We start from the raw sequence: 7,880 nt of genomic DNA, 5'->3' as shown, positions 1-7,880 counted from the left end.
GCACCATCATCTGAAGTAGCCTTGACTGGGTGAGGTGCATAAAATAAATGAAACTGTCCTGAGGAGAAGAAAAACTAATTGATTAAAACAAGTTACATTTGGCATTTTTTAAGAGCAATAGAGAAACACATGCTTTCAAAGTTATTATTTAACTTACTGTGTAGTGTGTGGTTGCAAAGTCTCTGTGTGGTAGCCTTATGTTAGACCGACAGTCTGTAAAATGATGGAGAAAAATTCTTTTGAAACACCCACAACTTCTCCTTAGTTGTGAGTTTGGCGTTCTAAAGCCCATCCTGCAGGTCCTGCAGGTTCAAACCGGACTTTGTGGTGAATCCACAAACCACAAGCAGTCATCTCTGGCTCTCTTGCACAGTGTGTCTGTCTCATGACTTCCTTCCCTAACCCCAACTGCACAAAGCACAGAGAAAACATTAAAAACTCCACACAGAAACACAGCAGGCTGGATTTAATCCCAGGGGCAACAGTGCAAGCTAATGGATCACCATACCACCCATAGAGGAAGTGTGACTCTAAAATGACATCCACATTATAAAATCCAAAATGCACCAAAGCTAAAACTTTGAGTTGTGACCACAATCAGTTTGTGTTTGTGACCTTTGTGAACTGTCACTGCAACAAAATGAACAGACAGAAAAACACCACACAACACACTAAATGCTTTTTGATGTGCGTGTGCAGATGAGCTCAGAAAAACACTAACTTGGACAACACACCACTTAACACTTTTGAAATGAACTGTCTGCTTTGGTGATGATGATGATTGATGCTGTTTCAGTACTTCAACCTGTTGTCACTATTTTGGTCAAACCACTTACAGGGATTAAAGTCCACTTGGGTCCAAAAAAATGATAGAAATCCTCTCAGCTTATTGCACCAGCATGCATCTGCACTTATTTAACTATCATTAGCTTAAACCTTGAAGTGTTTAAGGTATGTGGTACCTAAAAATTAAGACAAGATGACAGTTTATTAAACTTTTAATGAAATTTGCAGATTGTTCAGTGAAGTTTAATAAACTCACCCGTCTGCTCTGTGCTATCTAAAATATAACAGGACAACAAAGGCAGTGACGAGCAGTCAAGCTTGCAGCCTCCTGTTCATGCTTGCACAGCAGAATCCTTGTGGTCATCCCACACATTTGAAATTTAACAGACAGTTAGTAATAAAGAATAATTGGGTAGTCAGCACTTTTACCTGCTTTTAAGTAGATGTTTTCTAAAAGTGATTCAAGCACAGTAGCTTTGCTTTGTCAAAAGGAAAATACACAGAGCAGCATGAGAGTGACTTCTTGTTAAACATCATTTTAAATGGTTGGCTCCCATATTGTTTTTGTAGTTCCTTAGTTTTTTTTTTTTAAATTGGAGATTTTAAAATGAATAGGAATTTCAGATCTTAAAACCTCGTCCTGGAGCCAGGCCTAGGGAGGCAGTTCAAAGAACTCACAGCCCAATGGGCTGAGCGCAGCCCAGATAGATGTCAGTGGTCAGAGCGGAGTCCCTGGTCCAATCCCCAGCTGGCTATCAGGTCTGCTTTTATTTTGGTCTTTTAATGTTGTGTATTGTGTTCTACTCTCTTGCTATAAATGTGTTAGATAAATGATTTGGACTCTCTTCGTTTTTTTTTTTGTTCTCATGCTCTCACCTGCAGCTTACATCTATATCAGATCAGGAGTTTGGAGAGTTTCAGAGTTGTCTCTGTTGTCATGGTTTTAGTTTGAATTTTTAGTTTGAATTTGGTTGTGAAATATCAGAAGACATTTAATTATTTACAAAACAATGTTTAGTAGTTCTTTGAGGAGCAATAAGTTACTACCAAAATGACTCTGAGTGTTTTTTCTTCAGTTTTAAGAAAAACTCTTTTCTTTTTAACTCACCAGCAAGCAAACAGCAGAAACGAAGACTGATTTTGAGTCTTTGATGTTGAGATAAAACTTCTGTATCTTCCATCGTGCCATCTGTAAACAACAGCTTCCTCCTGACGTGTGATTGGATCTTCACGTCAGTCACCTCCCTGTTGTGCTGAGATGATCATATTCATCTCGACTCAGATGACGGTGGGGTTCAGGCTGGAGGTCGGGCTAGAACACTCAGTTATATCAGCTTTTGTTTCCATGTGACAAGGCAAGATGACATCATCAGCTGGAGTAGCCACGATAGGCTGAAGAGATGGTAAATGGACTGATTGTTATATAGCACTTTTCTACTCGCCCGTTCTCAAAGCGCTGTGTACAACAAGCCTCATTCACCCCATTCACACCCACTCATATAAGCACTTCTAACATCAAGTGCAATCTAACCAACATTCACACATTCACACTCTGATAAACTCATCGGAGGGCAACTTGGGGTTAGTATCTTGCCCAAGAATATTTGGCATGCACACTGGGGAACCCAAGAATCGAATCACCAATCTTCCAATCAGTAGTTGATCTGCACTGCCACCTGAGCCACAGACACCCTCAACCACATAAAACTGACCTGAGTACAGGGGGGGGGGAATGAAAGTAATTTAAATTTTATATTAAAAAAACAAAGAAGAAAATCCTCACTGGTGTTGAACTTCTTCATATCAACTTTTATATATAACTTTTATAACTTCACAAAAAGATCAGTCACAATCATGAATGATCTGAGACATACGTTGGAAAGCACCATGACTCACTCTCTCAGTCCCCAAAGATGGAACATAAAACTACAATGTGGTTTTCATCTTGGTTGGAGAACAATGGACCAGCTCTTTGTACTCTTGAGGATATTTAAAGGTGTGTGGGAATTTGAATTTGTGGACCTGGAAAAGGCATTTGATCGTCTTGAATATAGAGTGTTTGGCCCATTGCTACGAGCCATTTGGTCCCTGTACAACTATTGCAGGAGCTCCAGTGCTTCACAAGATTGACTCGATCCCTGTCAGTGTTGTACTCCACCATTGGGGTTCTAAATCACTGATTCTGTTTCTAATTTTTATGGGTAGTTTTACTGCGTAACAAGGTGATGGAAGGTTTCCACTTTGGGTGACCTCAGAATATCATCTTTGTTTTTTGCAGATGATGGGGTTCTATTCACTACATTAGGTGGTGTCCTAGTGCTAGAGCAGTTCATAGCAGAGTGTGAAGCGGTGGAAATGAAAATCAGCACCTCCAAATCTGAGTCTATGGTCCTAAGCTGGAAAAGCTGGAGCGGTTTAAGAATCACGAGTCCAACATCATCATCACGTTTGCGGATGACACAACCATCATAGGTCTCATCACAGGCAACGATGAGACGGCCTATAGAGAGGAGGTGATGGCGCTGTACGAGTGGTGTCTGGAAAATAACCTGACTCTCAACATCAGCAAACCTAGAGAAATAATAGTGGACTACCGGAAACGACCGGTCAGGGAACACCAGCCCATCCACATCAACGGTGTCAAGGTCGAAAGGGTCAGCAGCTTCAAATTCCTTGGAGTCAACATCACCGAGGACTTCTCCTGGACCCTTCACACAGACACTGCTATCAGGAAAGCTCGCCAGCGGCTTTATTTCCTGAGGAGGCTGAGGAAGTTTGGCATGAACGCCAACATCACCTCAAATTTCTACAGGTGTGCAATTGAGAGCTTGCTGACGAGCTGCATCACAGTTTGGTACGGAAGCTGCTCTGCCAGCAGCCGTAAATCGCTACAGAGGGTGGTGAAGGCAGCAGAGCACATCACTGGCACGAGGCTTCCTGCCATTCAGGACATTCATCTCCATCGATGCCTCCGTAAAGCACACAGCATCATCAAGGACCACAGCCACCCAGCACATCAGCTGTTCTCCTTGTTACCATCTGGCAGACGTTACAGGAGCCTGTCTGCTCGGACTACAAGACTTAAAAACAGTTTTTACCACCAAGCCATACGACACCTCAACCACAACACTTAAACACACACAACACAGTCCACAGGATGCACTCAGAAGCTACCCTGCAGCTTCACAAGTACTCTGTTTAATCTGCACTGGTCACTTAACTTTATTGTCATTGATATTTATATTTAAAAGTGCAATACTGTAATTTTCTGCTGCTCATTCCTGTGCAATATCCCATCTGCCCTCCCGTCATATTTCTTTTCAAGATTTTCTTATTTAATCACTGGTGTACATATATTTATATTTATAGATACATATATATTTAGTCATCTTTTCTCTTTTACCATGTCTCTCTAATAATTTGCTCTTTACTATTTTTCTATTTTTTTATTATTTTATTTTCTTATATTTTCTTATATTTTCTCCTACTGTACCATTCTGCTGAGTGACTGCTGCTCGTCAAACACATTTCATTGCAATGTTGACCCTGTGCTAACTTGCATATGACAAATAAAACTGAAAACTGAATCTGGGGATGTTGTTCATGCACGTAGAGATGTGCGCATCTCTGCTTAGACTGCTGTCCGTATGACCTACATAATAGATATACAGGAATATTTGAAAAAACTTTTTTATGACTCATACCCCAAAATTCACCTATTTTTTTTTTAAAAATAAGTCAATTTAACAGAGAACAGGCATGTTTCACAGTTGGCTGGTAGATTAAAAACCAGAAACTTGTCACTGAAAGGTAAAAAGTTTCTGGTTTTTGAGTGAAGCTACACCCCCACGCTGCCCACTGCAAGCCTCATTCCTAGCAACAGCCAGATTGCATCGCTTTGAAAGGCGTATTGCTCTGTGGTAGAGCCCACGATTACCCATGCAGAGTGATATGAGTCAGCAATAACTGCTCACATTATCAAATTAGCTTTATCTGCAGATCTTAAAATCATCTCTGCCTGTTTGAACATCTTCACAAGAAGACAAATCATCTTCTACAGTCAGGTCCTGGGCATACTTGTTTTAATCGTAACAGTGTCAAGTGTGTAAATGAGGACATTAGTGGTCATCTTACTGGATGCCACGTAATATTCCAGGATATGTCATTGTTTCCATGCTGAACCAACCCCAGAGAAGAGACACAACTGAAACCCAAAAACATCAGGTCTTTATAAAAATTAAAGTGGCTGCCTGCAATAACCATTGTTATGTGCTTTGCATTGGGACCCTCTTCTTTTCTCCTCTCCTCTGTTTTTGTAAAGTAGCAGCAGTGTTTAGTAGCAGAAAGAAGAGTGTGAGAGTAATGACTCATGAAAGAGGGGGAGCTGAACACGAAGTTTTGCAGCCTAGAGCCACCCACGCTGATTAGTCACCAAATACTACCCCACCACCTCTACCATTACAAATAAAGGAACACATAAATGTGTGTGTCTGTGTGTATATGCATTGTAGTTTACCTTCAACAGGTACGAGGGCAATAACAAACTAAAAAGCCAGCAATTAAATTTGAGAAATACTCTAACTCCACAATATTCATGTCAATATGAAAAGCAAACATTAAAAGTTGTGCTTTCAAGGAACTCAGCCTGCCCACCTGAGGCTTGTAGTTATTTGACAAAGGGTAAAACCTGTTGTGTAACTTGATGGTGGCTCTCTCACTTTGTTGACCTACTTCTACTTCAGCCTCTGCACTCTCACATAAAACAGGGGAAGGTGACCTAGGTGTTGAAATGGCAGTGAGATTTGTGAAACAAAGAGCTAAATTTTCACCTTCATCATTATCATGGCTGAAACTGAAATATAAATGTTTAAGAAAAAGTGGATGAACGTTACCACACAGAGGAAACTTGACAGTGCTGTTGAAATAACATGGATTTATTTTTTAATGTGTTCTTCCACACATGTGACAGGTGAGCTGTTAGATTGTAGTATTTCATTAATGACAAAATCACATTGTTTTGATCATGTTCTGGAGAGTTTGTGGAAGTGAGTTTTTACATTTTGTTTTATCAAGTTATTTATTTGTTTGTTTGGTCATTTAAATTCAGAATAAGTCTGGCAATTAAAAACAAAAAGAAAAAAGTCCTCATAGGTGCTGAACTTCCCAGTGCAGTTAAAAACTTGTAAGTTTATTAAAAGAAGATTAAGAACAAAGTTTACAATGTGCAGCATCAATCCATTTTCTTGTCAACATAACCAAGAAAAAAAAGATGTGGTCACTTCAGAGATGTAAATGACAATGACATAACTACTGGTTCTTTGAAAAGAGCAATCAGTCAAAGAGTCACCAGATCTTCTGATTCTTGCTGTATTTTATATGTTTTGTGGTGATCCTACTTTATTTTGTGTTTTGTGTATTTTAATAATCTATTTTTGATACACATTGGAAACAATCTTGACTCAGACATTATTGTGCTTTGCATTAATTCTAAACTTTTCCCCAAACAAATAAACATCACATCAAAATCACACAGGCCATCATCAAAGTTTTCCTGATGATGCTTTCAAAAGTCTTTTTTTTTTTTCAGTAACTGTAGCATCTTCAATATGAGAAAGAGACAAGAAACTGAGTCACTGATGAACATGAGTCACCTCTCGTCCCTCTGTCTCCATCTCACCCTGCATGGACACAGCATGTGATACATCTATGGACATGTTATTTTAGAGTACAGCACTTTTGTACTCAATGTGTGCATGAACAGCACTTTACACAACATGTCCCATTTACACATCCATGCATGCACATTCAACTAAGTGCTTTTTCTTCAACATTCACACTGCAGAGTGACAAATGCACAAACTTACATATGTGTACATACATATATATGTGTGTATAAGTGTATATGTATGCGTATGTACGCATGTGTATGTATAACTTGTGCATATCTTTCTGGTGTAAATATAAATGCCTGTGTTATTGGGTAGATACTTATGTTATAGTGTGTTACAGACATTCCCTGAGTAGATATTCCTGAAACTTATGTCTATTTTTATCTACTTCTCTTATCCTAAAACAAACAATGTAAAACTACATGCTGCCAATGGAGAGATGCCAAACTGTGTTTCATTGTTCTGGTAACAGTGAGAATAAAGATCTAATCTATTTTTTTTTTTGTCTTTTCCTCCTTTTGATTTACTGAAAAAAAATGAAATTACAACAAAAACCTGATGTCTTCAGTTGAATCAAGTAGGTCAGCAGATATGAGTCTCTTCTTTCCTTCTGACACAAAGTGAAAACTGAATCACAGAGAAGCAGCAGGTTCACCTATCCAGTCAGAGTGTAATGCTCTGTGGTTAAGTCCAGGCTCACGCGATGAGTAATATCAGTCAATTGTAACTGCTCACATGTACAATTCTTTATCACTTATCTCACCTTTCAATTTTATGTGTAACATTTAAATTACTGTAGTTATTATGGCAACTTGTGAGAGGTAATAATGGTTCTTTTTTTGGTATTTTGGTGTATATACCAAAAAAAACTGAGTAAAAAAGTTGTTGTTAGAAGACATTTTAAGAGAAACCGTAGCCTGTCACACACTCACATCCCAGAGAGACCGAAGAACACTACCACAACCAGAAACCAGGGTCAGGCTTGTGTTTTTGTGTTAGTTTCTAGAGGTAGCTCAGGTTTCAGAGCTTTGGATGGTGAACATCAGCTGTTGATTCAAATAAGCTGGTGGTGAAGCTTCAACTTCTGAACTTTGAATAACAAGTTTAAAAAGCAGGTTCTCCACTGGCACTGATGGCACTCTTGGGCATTTGAGTTGACCAAAGATACCAGGAGAGTCGGTGCGGCTGAACGATGAGGCTGTGTGGATAGGGAAAACCCACATTTGTCTCACACAAGCCCTGAGTGGCTGTGCCTACACAGGGGCCAACAGCTGTGTAGGCATCGAGATTACTACTTGAGGTCAGTGTTGTGGGTTGAATTCTGCTGCTAAATGCTGAGGGCAAGCGTATGACTGGAAACAGGTTTATACATTTAATGCATTTAATTCTAAGAAATTGGCAGAGGTTGGAGGATAAGTGAATAAA

The sequence above is a fragment of the Simochromis diagramma genome, unplaced genomic scaffold (assembly GCF_900408965.1).
Source record: "Simochromis diagramma unplaced genomic scaffold, fSimDia1.1 OVJJ01000338.1, whole genome shotgun sequence".
NCBI lineage: Eukaryota > Metazoa > Chordata > Actinopteri > Cichliformes > Cichlidae > Simochromis > Simochromis diagramma.
Note: the sequence above shows the minus strand (reverse complement) of the source record.